Source organism: Agelaius phoeniceus, chromosome 8 (assembly GCF_051311805.1).
Source record: "Agelaius phoeniceus isolate bAgePho1 chromosome 8, bAgePho1.hap1, whole genome shotgun sequence".
Taxonomy (NCBI): domain Eukaryota; kingdom Metazoa; phylum Chordata; class Aves; order Passeriformes; family Icteridae; genus Agelaius; species Agelaius phoeniceus.
This window is the reverse complement of record NC_135272.1, coordinates 21,021,716-21,037,207: the sequence shown is the minus strand read 5'-3', so window position 1 is coordinate 21,037,207 and position 15,492 is coordinate 21,021,716.

Genomic DNA, 15,492 nt, shown 5'->3' with positions numbered 1-15,492 from the left:
CACAGGTTGCTCAGCTGTCCTAAAATGAGGCTCCTAAATCTTCCTGTTAATAATAAAGGGAGTGTAGTGCCTAATGCAGAATTACCTGTAGGCCATGGGCTGAGACACCAAGTGCTTTAGTTCATCAGTCTCTCACTGGTCTTGTCCCAAAAATTCCTAATCCAACACCAACAGTGCTCTGTCTGTTTTGTTTTGTTTCCTGTTTTTGCTTTAAATAGTAATGATGAATCTGATTACCTGCAAGACAGCAGATGCTATAGCAATATAATATTTGAATAACAGATGTGAGAACAGACTCTGGACTTGTTTCATACAACATGTTATTTAGTATTATATAACATTTTCTTGTGCAATGGAAGCAATGCTTTTTGCTCTTCCAGAAACTCTCTACTGAATAATATGTATAAAATCAGGACCATTATTATTTAATGTATATACATATATATAAACTTGAGAAAATAACATTGTATCTAAAAGAGCAGCATATCTTTTGAAATATGATACTAATCAGAGAAGGATTAATGTAATAGGATGGATATATTTCTGTCATTTTGCCTTGGTCAAATAATCCAATGTGATACTTACAGGTATAGGCTAACAAAATGTATGAATAGCTGTTACTTTTGATTATGTATATAGCATAAAAATACAGAATACAATTCACTGTATTAAAAATCACAGTATTTTAACATTTTATTCTGAGAAAAGCCATAAATGCTCACATTTACTGATAGCTATTCAAAAGGAGTTTCTTTTTAGCAAATATAATTTACAAATCTGCAGTTTTAATGAGAAATTCAAACTATATGTAACTAAAAGACTGCAGTATCAAATACAAATAAATAGCCCTATTTGTTTGTGTTTAAGTTATGACTGGTTCATTGGCATGTTAGCAGCATGGTACTGTGTTTGATAACAGCAAGAATGAGAAATCCAGGTTGGTAGGTTTGCAAATCTAGTGAGTGGAAAGGCTGCTGATACTGCCTGAGCTATGGCAGAATGCACTCCAATTGGAGACCCTCCTCAGCTTTCTCCTGAATACATTGTCTTGGTAGGAACAGGTGGGGATGCCCTGTGAGTTCCCCTGCTTGTCCCATGATTCACAAAGATGGGGTCCCACTGAAGATGGGACGCCTCTGTGAGGAGACTGAGCCCTTGTGTCAAGGCAGGATGACTGCAGGTGCAGTCCTTGTGCTTTGGCAGACACTGCTGACACCTGCTCTTGGAAGAGCAGTCCCAGTAGGTAAGAGCCTACAGAGATAGATGAAAATTCCATTCTTCTAGAACCTGAGGACTTTAGCAAAGGCAGATCAGAAACCTGGGCTGGTTCCTTCCTCGTCTCCCTGACCCTGTTGTGTGGAACAGCTTTGGAGACTCTCCTCTTCAGACAGAGAGCCTCCAGTGCCAGATGCAGCCATGAGGCAGCATATAATCAACAAAGCCACACTGGCAATCTTCAGCATAGGAATGTGACTCCAGTGTTGCTGGAGCATTTGCCATCTAATTTCAGTAACTTCTCCCAACCAGTAGAAAAATGCCCAAGACAGGCTTGGCTGCCAAACATTACAGGCTTTGAAGTCTGGTGGCAGGTAAAAGCTGTATGTCAGTGACCTACTAAAACATCAAAAGGAATGTCAGAGAATGGTCTTGCAGGGCACAAGCTGGAAAGCTAAAAGAAAATCCTCAGAGATAATATTAAGGGACTTCAAAGGTAGGAGATATGCAGAAGTTCAACAAAACTGGTCAAAATCAGATAGAGAAAAATTTTCTCTGATGAGTAGAAGTTGGAAAGGAAATAAAAGGGAGAAATATGTACTGCTTTTTATGGTGACATGTACACATACTGTACAAGAAACAGCTATCTTGTCTTCAAAGTGGATGTATTGCTATGCTCAGAATATAGGCATACACAGCTAATGCTGCAAAAGGAGACTTATAACAGATACCCACATTTTTCTTCTATACTCACATATCTAAAGGTACTGTAGAATAGGATTTATTTTTTTATAACATTATTTATCATGTTTAGCAAGTATGTAACAGTGAAAGACACAAACATTAAAGATCAGGTCCTAATCTTACTGACTCCAAGGTGTGGGACCTAGCATACTCAAAAGTAAAGGCATTAACGTAAGAAATAAATTAAGCTATAGATTAATCTCACTACTATAAGGGATTGTTAATAATCTCTAGTACTTGATCTCACATGCAAGGATTTTGCAGTAGTAAAAACCCGAGAACATGGAATTTATGTAGGTAAGGCTTCAAAATAGGAATGACCAGGCTGGGTAAGACCAAGAGTCCAGCAGAATCAGTGTCTTGCTTTTCATAATAGCCATGAATGGATGCTTGAGAAACATATGAAACACTGGAAAGGAATATTTTCCTGAGCTTCCAGCCTTTGGAACTGAGAAACTTCCTGAACCAAGCATGACTTCTGTATCTAGTAATTCTCAGTGAATTCTGCTCCCATGAACTCCTGTAATTCTCTCCAGAAACTGAATTTTTAGCGAACACATTCTGTAGCAGTGGGTGTTCCCAGCTTTACAAACAGACACTGCAAAGAATTACTCATTTTTAAAATTTTCTTTGCTGGTTTTGATATCTGAGACTCAAATCTACTGTAGTGAGATTCAGTCCGGGTTTCTGAATCTGGCTCCTGCCACAGAACCTGTTCTGGGAAGACAGGCTTTATCAGAACAAGCTGCAGGAACAGATTTTCCATCAATGCCACTGTGCAACAACCGAAATGAATTGGAAAAGAGAAGGAAATAGCAGCACCATATGATCTTGAACATCAAAATGACCACAGGAAGACATGTTCAAAATGCATTAGAGCACACTTGTGTGGTTTTTTGTGGTTTACCATGGAGCCAGAGTGAACAGGGCTGTAGTTAAAATTCCACTGATTTTTTTTCCCTCTTTGTGAAGTTCTGTTTTCAATTTTCAGTGTGCAGCAGCAGTGTTACCAAATATGGGAGAATCTGTGACCACTCCGGACCTATATCTCTGCACTGGGAATGCATAACATAAATGCATTTCTTTTTAAATTACTTTTTCCTTGTAATTTCAGTGGTAAAGAAGTGATTTCCTGTAGCCTCCAACATGGACACAGAAGCTTATAGGCATGATAAGGTAGATCAGATTGTTCCTGTTTTTCATCCACACAATTTAAAAAAGAGAAAGAAGTTGTTAAAAGGAATGTTGTTGAATATATACGATACAGTAAGTGGGCTAAGCTGTTCAGATCACCTGCTTCACATGCAAACATAACTCTTCTTTTTAACCCCTTCAGGAGGAAAATAAACAGTTCTCTTATCCCTAGGGTGGCAGCAAGCCCTAACAAGGAAAAGCAGGACACATTCCTTTCTTCCTTCCTTTACAGCCAATCACTGAATTGCTCCCAACACATTCCAGATCTGGTAGGATAGCTTAATTGTCTTCACCTGGAGGCCACTGCCTGCGTTCCTGTCAGTTAATGCAGCACCTAGGGAGTGAGGCACAGAGATTCCTTTCAGATGAAAGTGGGTTAAGCACACAGCCCCATGGCCATAAGCAGTTTCATGGGTTCATTTGCATATGAAGATTTATGAGTTTCTTGGGTGTAACTGTGCCTATAGAAGTTCGAGTCTGTAAGTGTCATCAAACATAATTCCTCCCTAAAGATTTAGAACAGATATGAGAAAGATGAGGAACTGTATATTGTAATAAGTTGTGGCTATGAGTGAAATCTTTAATTGCTTCCTTACAATGAAAGCTCTGCATGGAGAAGGGAATGTTGCTGGTTTGCTTTCACTGGTGGTGAAATAGGGAAATTTCCGTAACAATCCATGATCAGGTGTGCAGGGTCATTCCACAAGGCAGCTGACATTTGGCAAAGCTATTGAGACAATAATTCTTGTCACAAAATGTTGTCAGCCAGTATTCTGGGTCATAATTTCTCATTTCCATAGTTACCATTCACACAGAATGTCAAGAGGAGTCTCCAGTTTCAAATCAGTACTACTAAACCAATAGTAAAACAACAAGCTTATCTGTTTTTCCAAATGAGTAGCTAGACAATTAGACTAAAAAAATAAAAATACTTAAGTGTATGGACTCAAAACACAGTTTGCCATTGTTATGCACTTGTTCTATTTCTAACATATTTTATGAAGTATTTTGCAATAAGCTTTAAAACCTCACTTGTGTTGTCTGATTCTTATCGAAGTGAAGTGAAATATTAACAGTAATTCTGGAATAGAATTGAAAACAGTGTTTTAACTGACAACATTTTGACAGCTTGATAAAATACCAGGAAGTTTGATAAGACAGCACCTTATCACAATATTGCCTAGACAGAATAAATTTCAACAGACTACAATAAAAGTCAGAACAAACCAGTGATAGCTCATCATTCATGTGTCCACTGCAGAAATGAAAAAAGAGTCAGCAAGACAAGAAGGCCTCTAAGGCTTGAAAATCATATGAACAAAGTAAGTAAAAATGTGCAATACCACAACCAGGATGATAAGCAAGAGAGTTATTAGCAATTCTATTTTCACCTGAGTGACAGAGGTGTCTTAATCATATACAGGGCTCCTACTAGAGAGAAGTTAATGATATAATTTTATTCTTAAGCTCAAAAGATAAATTTTTGTGATAAACAACAAAAAGCACCTGACAATGCTAATTCACTTTGATTTTATCTCACACACCACTCTCCAGATACATCAACCACTTAGTTATATAGGCATTCTTGAGAACTTATTTTTTCTTCATTTAAAGAACCTTATCATACCACAGGAAAGGAATGGAATATCTGTTTCTCAGGTCTCTTGTACAAATATGCTTTTCCACTGCTCCCATAACTACTGAAATGCTACCCAAAGTAGACCAACAGTGACTTAGAGTGGCTTAACCACTACGATAACAGAAGGAATATGCTCATTTAATACACCTTTGGTAAACCAAAAGAAAAGATATATGTAAATTATTAGCTCAATAGTTGGGCTACTAAAATGATTTCTGCACAATGTGTTTTACAGACATGCCATAAAACCGAAGTTAGGAAGGCAAAGGGAGCTCTGCTGTTTCACCAGTGAAAAGCCTGTGCTTAGTGCACAGTCCCCCCGAATATGTACATGAGATTTGGGGATGAACATCAGGTGTGTACAGATAAAGAAAATACCCGAGCTGTAGAATTTAAATTATCTGTCCAGAGCACAGCCAATGCAGACATGGCTGTCCATAAAGTGTGTATCACAATTTCCTTCAGCACTGGGGTTTTCACGGCGCTGCACCCAGCCAAAGCTGGCGCTGTGGCACCATCCTGTGGCACACCTGGCACTTGCACGGCTCCAGCTGCTCTTCCAGCGCTGTCCCCTGCCCATGACAGTTCCAGCAGAACACCTGGAGCTTCAGTTCCATGGCCCTTTCTGTGGCCAAGCATCACATTGGCTACTCCAGCAAAGTTTCACTTTGTTCTTGGGAAAATGGTTTGAAGGGAAGGAAGTTTTCCCTACTATTCTAAAATTGATCCAAATATACTCCTCAATCTACAGCTAGTATAATGTAAACAAATAAAATATAGATTTGGGAGATAGGTATTTGAAGAACTACTGAGATAGGCTGAAAATATAAATTCCAAATTTCTGAAACAAACTAGAATAAAAGTGTGGGGTTGGTTTGGTGGGAAGTATTTCCAAAAAAGTCAGGGTGGTTTGTAACTTGAGAACAGGCAATATAGTATCTCACTGTAAAAAGGAGGGAAAGGACAGAAATTACTCATGTCTGAAAAGCCCCTGATTTTGGATTGTTGTCTGCAATAATTTAGGGCAAATAGTAAAGTGTAGAATAATCAGAGTAGGCAAGATTATATTTGATTTTCTAGACAAACACAATGTTGTCATACAATATGACTGAAGTGAATATTATTAAAACACATGGTGCTACTCAGAAATTTATTAATTAAGTTAGGAAAGTTGATATTTTTTATAAGGATTATAGTACAGGGAAGAACTGGGTAAAAGTGGTCAGGTACAAAATGATTTTTAATGATGAATCTAATGTCGTCATTAATGATGTGACACAAATGTTACCAGTGCTCTACTGACAAAATAAATTAGAAGATATCATTCATATAATGCAGAAAAAATTGTTGATTCCAAGAAATTGGAATGAAACGGAATGAAGTTCTACAAGACACACTATAACATCATATTTCTGAAGAATAAAAATTATGTAGCCTTCAAGCAAACCTTAGTGCACTTTAACTCTCATTCTCACATTTGCTTCACTTTTCTAATAGCTTACTTGCAACTTGTTATTTTACTGAAATGCAGCAAATTCAAAGAGCACAAGTGAAAATATCCTCAAAATATTGCCACTATGTTCCCTGTGAAATTGCATTTTGTGTTCAAAAGGCAGGTGACAAATCTAGAATTTTTGGAGAGCCTTAAGGTGAGTTTGGATTATTGTGTAAAAAGACTGGAAGATGAATTAAATTATTTTGAACCAGTGAGGTACTGCTTATGTGACTACAATTTAATCAAATAAACTTGCAGACCAAGACTTGCTACTGTGTGTGGGAGGTTCCAATATCCACCTCTAGAACTTCCAAGGAAAAACTATTATGACTTTAAATTACATTTGTAGACCTCCCTCTTTTTCTCTTTCCTCCTTCTCCAGACTCTTGTTGTGCATTTTAACTTTCTCTTCTGAGATTTCAATTACTACTTTGCTTCCCTCCTTCATCCAGGGTAGGAGTCAGTGTTCTGCTTTCCCTAAGATCCTACATGATTCAGGCATGTGATCTTTCCCTCACAGATATTCTCTTCTCAGAACAGAGAGAGCACCAGCTATGGTTGTGCTACATAACCCTTATTTCCATTATGAAAAAATGCTTTATTTTTCTTACTGAGAAGGCCTTGGAAAAACCAGAGACATAAGTTTCTTAAAATCTGAAGGTCCCCCGGCAACTGGAACAATTTCTTTAAGCTGTGAGATGGCACAGAAGACGAGCCTGTGGGTGAAACAGCAATTGCAGTGATACCTGAAGTAAACTTTGCAAAATGTGCCTGTAAGAGCTACTCAGTACTTGCCTTGATGTACTTGCCTACTTTTAGCAATTTTATTCACCCTCCTTTGCCCAGGGTTTCTTGGGCTGGGAGGTATTTCAACAATACAGTCCAGACAACACAATTGCTCTGCTTCTCATTTACCCAGGTAATGTGAGTCAAGCCCTATGATTTACAATTCCAGATTACAAAAGGAAATATATGTTAATATTAAAAATTAGGGCACAGGTGTTTCTGAAGGTCAAATATTTGGCCCAACTAAGTTTAGCAAAATAATTAGGAGGATGGAGTTTATATTTCTTTTTGCTTAGTTATACACAACTACTAGAGGTTTGGTCCATAGAGTATTTGGTTACTTCTGCTGCCTGTCTGTGCTATTCCCACCAAGTTGGTGTGAAATAAACTGGCATGTGAACATTCAGTACATTAACTAAGCTGTGATAATAACAAGGAAACGTGTTTTTACTTGTGGTAAAAAGTCACTCTCATTTCAGATAACAGTGCAATTGGCAGCTGAGTTTTGAATTGGAATGATGTAATTTGGATGATTATTTACTTCATATTTAAACTGTGCATCTTCTATTTATATGTTCTGCATTAAGATGGACTGTCTGAGTTCAGTCCTGTTGAGCTGGATTGAAGAATGCTGCTCTACCTTATAAACTGTGCCTTAGCTGGCACGCAGAAAGGATGAGCTTTCAGCTGTGGCTTAGGGTGTAGCTCCCTGTAGGAAGGAACAGAGAATTTTCTCACGTTGTTTAGAGTCATGCAACTTTATCCCTTAAGGCTGAAGAGTAATATTTTTCTTTCTTCTGCTAGAATGAGATAAAACTTCACTATTTATATTTTCCTATGAAATGAATTTTTTTTGTGTACCAAAAAAGGAATAAGTGTATCTGTGAATCTCTGTGTTTTATAGATATAGATACAGATATACACATGCACACATATCCATATACCTACAGGAACTTCCACCATTTCTTTTTTATACTTATAAAACTGGACTTGATCCTAAAGGTCTTTTCCAACCTAAATAATTCTATGATTCTAAGAACTGAACTTGAACTCCCTGTCAAATAATTCTACCATGTTTCCCCCACCTCCTCTACCAAAAATTGGTAGCTCAGGTACCATTTGAATGGTCCAGCCCACTCCATCTCACACCTCATTAAGTTGCCTTCTTTCACCCTTTTTCTTCTCCAGGCAATTAGCTCTAAATCCCTCCTTTCTGCTTTGCTCAGTAGTTCTAAATGTCACCCTCTTGTTTTGCAACCCATATCCACTCAGCTTTTCTTGTCTAATCATTTAATTCTCTCCCAATGCCAGAATCATTGTCCAACCTGTAATTTCCTTGTCCAACTGGTCTCCAGGTCCTCCTTCCTCTGCCTTCCTAACCCAACGTGGCTCAGATTCCTTTCCTAAATATCATCTTGTTAAGCCACTCCAGTTTCTGTACCCCTTCTTCATTGATTTCTTGTCAAGCCATTTCTTTCTCTTCCACTCAGTCTTGCCTCATCCTAATGCATTCCTTTCATTCCTAAGGTGGTTTTATCTGCTTGCATTCAGCTCAGTAGGTTAATTCTGAAAGTCAAAAACTGTTACTATGCTCAGTCACCATTTCAAGCTGCATTTTGTCACAAAAAACCCATTGCAGAAAAAGCCTTGGAGCCTGCACAGTGCTCGATCAACAACAGGTTGCTCAGTCTGCATGGAGAAAGGTTGCAGAGACGTGGATAACATGACCTGTGAGGTTGGCCCCTCTGAGCTGGGAGGAGACAGATGCTGCATGGTCGCTTTAGAGTGTGGTGCAGGCTGCTGAGCTGTGGCAGCTGTGAGGGACATGAACATCACACATGATGGAATCTCCAGCACTGCTGGTAGCCTAAGGCCAAGAACTGTTACAGAAGGCATACAAATCTATTTCTGAAAAGCCAGTAATTTGTCAGTGTGAAGGAACAAATGAAAAACTTACTCATTAATGCTACATGAATACCATATGTGACCTGTTATTAGTGTATAAAAACAGACCATTAGGCTCCTAGAATGTTCAGAGTCTTGACATGGTTAATCAGAAGGGCTGCTATAATAATTGCCAACTTGTGAAATAATGGGTGGAGACAAGACTTCAGTTTTAGAAATCCATTTCAAGTTATGAGTCTGCTCCTTCTTTGTCTACCTTTCTTCAGGTGGTGAGTGTGTAGCAAAATGGTAATTGAGGCTGAGTGTTACTAAATGCAAAGTATTGCATACAGAGGAGAAATTCTAATTTTACTTTAATTCTCAAAAAAGATCTGAACTATACTGATACAAAACGATGATTAAGGACTACTGTGTTTACCAAGGATAGAACTTTATTGGGGATCATGCACTTAATACTAAATAGTTTGTAACTTCCTGTAATAATAGAAGACAAGTTTCCAGGAATATGCCAATAGGGAGAAGAGTTCTGTGGAGTGTAAAACTGGACCCTCACTACTGATACTAAGCAAATAGATCTGCAGATAGAATGTATTAAAATCCTTGTTCTATTAGCATTCTTTCTACATTACCAATGTTAAAAACAAATTATATTTGTTCAAAGAACGTCATCATGAAATGTATTTGTGGTCATAGCTCCTGGAAAACAGGAAGATGGGTCTGCTGAAGTTATTATGGTTTAAACCTAATGTCTGATACCTTATGACCAAATACAAGAGAGAGAGATGATTCCCTTTTTGAACAATTTTATGAATTTAAGCTCCATCACCTGAAATAAGAAGGAACCATGACATAAACAATGAGGATGACACAGCTTTCCAAAAGCTGCCATATAAGTTAGTCTCTGCCAAACTCCATTCTGTTGCAAACCATGGTGATAAATACAATGATTTAAAAGCTTGTTATATTCTCTTAATTTACTGAAAAAACCATATTTTCCCATTGCTTCATTTTGGGAAATAACTGGACCACATTGGCATGACATGTTGTATTAAATAGATATATAAGCTGAGACAGAAAATTTATGCAAACTTTCAGTTTGCATCACTATAAGTCAGCAAATACATGAATGAACAAAGATATAATCAGCTGAGAAGCACTATTTATAAGGGAATTATGAGGCAATCTCAATAAAAGAATTAGAGCTCTACCTATGAAAGAGATATTAGTTGTAAACATATTTTAAATGCCTTTCTTTTAATTACTGAATTCAGATATCAAACTTGACAGCTTGACTTTGCAAAGATCCATGATACTGTTCATGAATGCCTTTTCCATAAAATGTTCCTTAAGAATTTCTTTCTGTTTTCTCACTTTTCGATGATAAATGGAAAACTTTTTAAACCAAACATTATTCTAGGTATGATAAGGAATTTAACATCAATGACATCTGGTCTTCTATTTCTTATGTATCTTATAAAACATAAAACAATACAACATTTGAGATAAGCTAGAAATAAATATTGAGCAGTGAAATACCTTGGCTTTCAGATCACCAAAATCTAACAAGATCAAACTGAGCTCTGATCCACTTCAGAACAAGCTAAACAGGAACATCCAGTTTCAGTTTCCATTTTTCTACCCACTCACCTAGTCCTAACAAGGTAGGCAAGAGAAGCTCAAAATCATAACTGAAACTGTTCATAAATGCAGAGTACTGTATTTTGGACGAAAATCTAATTCTGTACTTTACACAGATTGTCCAATTAAACTGACTCACAAAAGGAATATCAGCATTCTAAGCATCAATGTGAACAGCTTAGTTGAGACATCTTTGTGTAAATGTCGAAGTCAGAAGCCAATTAACAACAAAAGCAAATAAAAACAGAAAGGAAAATAAAGCAGGGTTTTAGTACAAATCAGGTGTTTTCTCTCTCTGCAGTACCAGTGTGTTTCCTGGACCAGCAGAATATGAGTGATTATGCTTACTGACATGAAAAATTAGAATGGGTGTCAAACACCATACTTTAGAATGAAATAATTGTGTGTTTGAAGTCAGAGTAAAATCCACTAAGAAAGCAGATATGTGGAGTCTATGCTGTCTCTAAGAGTATCTGGTACTATTCACATACAGAAAGAAGACCAGATAATTTCTGAGTCTGGTATAGTAACAGTAATTCCTGTGTATTTTCACATTTTCACCCAGACTTATAAATTTATGATCTCTGCTTATAAAAAGAAATCTGCTGTCTTTTGTATTGGAAAGGCATGAACTATTAAGCAGAGGCAAAAGTTGCTTGTACAGAGGCTAGTCACATAAAAAAATCCAAGTATATAAAGCAAAACTACAGACAGAAATCAAGGAATTGCACTAAGACTTGTGTGTAGCAATTAAGCACTTGTGGGTTACAATGTCAGTTAATAAAGATTAGGAAAAGTACCCTTATCAGTGGGAAAGTGAAGTAGTAATGTCACAGAAGGTCTACAAGCATCAATTTAAAAGCCAATGCTCTGTACATATATTTTTTTTTCTATACACCCCTTATCTTTTTCTGCCCATGCTACTCCCAGATTTTACTCACTGCTCAGAAAAACTACCTTCTCCCATCTAAAGTTCCTGTAACACCAATCATCTAAGGGGCATGCAGCAGGTGGGTAAGAAAAGGGCAAGAACAAGAAGAGAAAATAGGAGGTACAAAGAAATGGAAGCTTGTCTTCTCTCTGTGTTTTGCAGATCAAAGACAGTTTATGTCCATTTCAATTTCACCCTGTAGGCCCCACTCTGAAGATCAAACCTGCATTATAATCAGCATTGGAGGCTTACAGGTCTTGAGTGGTTGATACCAGATCTACCCTACTTCACCTGCACCGGAGTTTGAAGTTCTAAGAAGTGACTAAACATATAATGATACCAGCTGGCAGACATAAGTTGTATTAATAAGACTTAATAAGACTATTGAGCATAATCTGTATCATTATTCATATACACCCATTCGCACATATATGAATTGATACATGATATAATGTAGCTCAACTTCAGATGTAGAACCTCCTCCTGTGGAACATCTACTTAATACCCTGTTGTAGCATTTCAGCAGAAGGACAAAACCTTATCACTTAGTGCTGATGACTGCATTAACAGAACAGTTTAATTATTTCCCTGTAAACCATGCCAGAATCTACTACTAAGTGATATATCTAGGAGATAACACAGATTTCACAAAAGAGACCACATCAATCCCTGGAACTTTCCTTCTTGCTCCACTAGTTATTAAGTTTTCAATACCACTGACTTACTTAAAATTTAAAAGGTTAACAATCCTACTGAATTTATATACATTTGCTTAAAATTAAACAAATGTAAGTCTGCAGAACAGAGTCCATCACTACACAAATTACCTTCAAACTTGATGAACTTACATAATTCAGTTTGCATCTTACAGTTTACCTCAGCTTACATAACTTAATCTCATTTTTCTGCCACCTTTCACAACATTTGTAAAGTGCACTCTGTGATATTTATATGTTACATTGGACCTACAATAAACAACGTGATTCTTCATTTAATTATTAGATGACATGTTGTTCTCAGAATATAGCTGGGTGTTGTATGCCAAGTGCCAACAGCAAATAATACAGGTTCTTCCTGTTCTGGGAGAAACCAAATGGGAGCATCTTCTTATTTGTTCACCTAGACTCCATTAAGTAAAATGTAGTCACATAACTATTAGTGGGACAAACATTCACTCTGTAGTAATTTCTTATATTTCTGACTTTGACTTCTTAAAACTCAAGCATCTAAAATCAAGAGTAGCTGAGGACATGAACTGAAAATCTGAACTGTTTAGCAATATTGTTTATAATACTGCTTATTATTATTAAACTTTGTTTTTTAAATTGCAAAGTAGGAGAACTGCTTAGGCAGATACTCTTCAGACACAGGAGCCCAGCCTGTTACGAGGTCTCCTGATGTCCATTAGAGGGATTTAAGATTTCAGTAGTAAACATACATTTTTCTTCCTGCATGCTTCAGTCTTCCAGAGTGCACTTTCTCATTTAAAAAGCTTGCTTGCTATGGATGTTCTTACTTAGCTAGTAAGAAGTTTGAATGATACCATGGACTGTATTAAACAGATGGTTGTTAATTTGACCTTGCTTTATCAGAGAAACTAGACACAACACTATTAGTACAGGTAACAGAACTGCTACTCTTTGTTTCTTCCAAGCTACCTTTCCACCTCTAGCTTTTACATTTGAGATACGTTTGAATTAACATTGCTCTTATTCGCTACTTTGGAAAACCCTCACAGTTGACTTGTACCAAGAATATCAAGAAAGCAGTACGGCTGCAATGTATAAAGTATTGAAATGCAAGAGATCTCAAACTGAAGGGAAAAAAAAGAGCTTTTGTCACAAAAACATTTTATCAGTGTGGATGATTTTATCAAGGATATGCTTAGCCATGAGTGCTGTTGGAAATTGATGAAATAATGGATCAATAAAAATCTCATGTTTTGACCTAAGTGCCCATTTGTCAATCATGTTTAAAAAGTTATTCTGAAAAAAAGCAACTTTCAAGAATCAAGGCAGCAGAAGACATAGTGGAGATCTGGATGCATGAGACAAGTTTCTCAGAAAATTATAGGCATGTGTGAAATCCTTTCAGGAAAAGTTAGAAGAGAAATAAAATATGTACTGGGTCATGGTATTGGCTAGTGTCAGAAAGTGGGCTAAGGACACTGAGCAGACAAATAGCAGAACACCAGTCACACAGACATGCAAACAACAAAGGTCAGCACGGCCCCAACTGATGGACAGTTCATGGAAACAAAGTTAGGCTGTACTAGATAGCAACTTCTGTGGAAGGGTACAACCAACCTAAGCTTAAAGAGGGAAGAGGACTTGTAAAGAAAAGCAGACAGTATCATAACATTCCTGATCTCTGTGCTGATATTGAGATTAAAAGTACCAGCAAAACTGTACTACAAAAATTCATAAACCTGAAAATTCACAGAATTTTCCTTTTTGCAATTATTTTAATATAAGAAGTTTATTTTGATACCAAAAGTACCTCTTTTTTAGGTTCTCATACTCACCTACTCTCAAAGTATCTAAGATTTTAAAAACAAAAGTATTTTCACAAACATTCACCTTATAAAACATGAATTAGTTAATGCTGGGTGATTCTGCTATATACTGAGGATCTGAAATACTTCAAATAGTTGACAATTCCTCCCACCCACACAAAACCACCAATGTACAGCACACATTTTAAAGCAGGGAGATTACTGATGCGTCTAAGGTCTCAGAACAAGTGGCAGAGAACTAAGTCCAACAGTTGTGACCCTAATGCTCTAAAAGAATGCTTGAGACTTCAGCTTTCACAACGAAACATAAACTTGCTTTAAAATGCCTGATGATACCAAGGATAGGGAAAGAGAGCAAGAAAGAAGAGTATATGTGGTGATTCAGAATGAAGAAGGGATTACCTCTCAAACTGCAGCTTCAGACCTCCTACTCCAGGCAGAAATAATTGGAAGAAATAGGAGTACCTGATAAATGGACTGACCTATGTGGACACTCCTGTGCTACACTAAAAAAAAAAGCACAACATTCACAGGTATTCACATGTTTTTAAAAGCCTGTATGAGAACATTTTTCAAGACTAAAAATAAATACATTGATTCCACCTGCATTTTGATCTGCGTTTAAGTTTAATCAGAGAAATAGTTTTGTAATTTCAGTGTTAACCATGGCATCAATACAGGCTTTCAATATATAACCAACCAGTTCCCACAGAAAGTAGAGACACTTCATATACATTATCAGGCATCTTTCTGAGGGATATGACCACAGGGGAAGATCCAGTGAAAATACAGTTATGCTGGCATGGGTGTTTTTGCTGGTATAGCTCCACATGCCAATCTGTTATTAACTCTGCTGGAAAAAGCACCGGTGCAAGTATAACTGGTTTTTGTGGGACAAAGCTAGCTGGTATCTCCTGCTGTACCTGTACCATGGCTCTGCTCTTTATAGGGATTATTTTCCTGTACTTACACAGGTGACAACTCATTCCACCCTCTGTCTGATAGCCAACCTTGGCAGCTCCTCTCACTGCACTAACAAAAAAAAAAGAGGAAAAGACAAGGTGTGGCAAAGCCTACATCAAAGTTTTTCTGCATTTTTAAAACTTTTTTTTAAATTTTATTTTTATTCCGTCGTTACCACATTTACAAGCCATTTCTAGCACACACTCGGGAATCACACTGCACCCCTACACAAAGAGCCCCAGGACAGTGGGTGACCGGAGCCCCCTCGGCAGGAGGAGGTGCCTGGGCAGATTAACCCGCGGGCCGCGGGGTAGGCTGGGTTCGGCCGCTCAGCCCGACCTCCGGGCGAGGGCGGCCGGCAACAGGCCCGGCCCCGCCGGCGCGGGAGGAAACGCCCCTTCCTCCCCTCCCCTGCCCTGCCGTGGGGTCCGCCCGCTGCCAGGGGCTGCCAGGGAGCGGTAATTGCC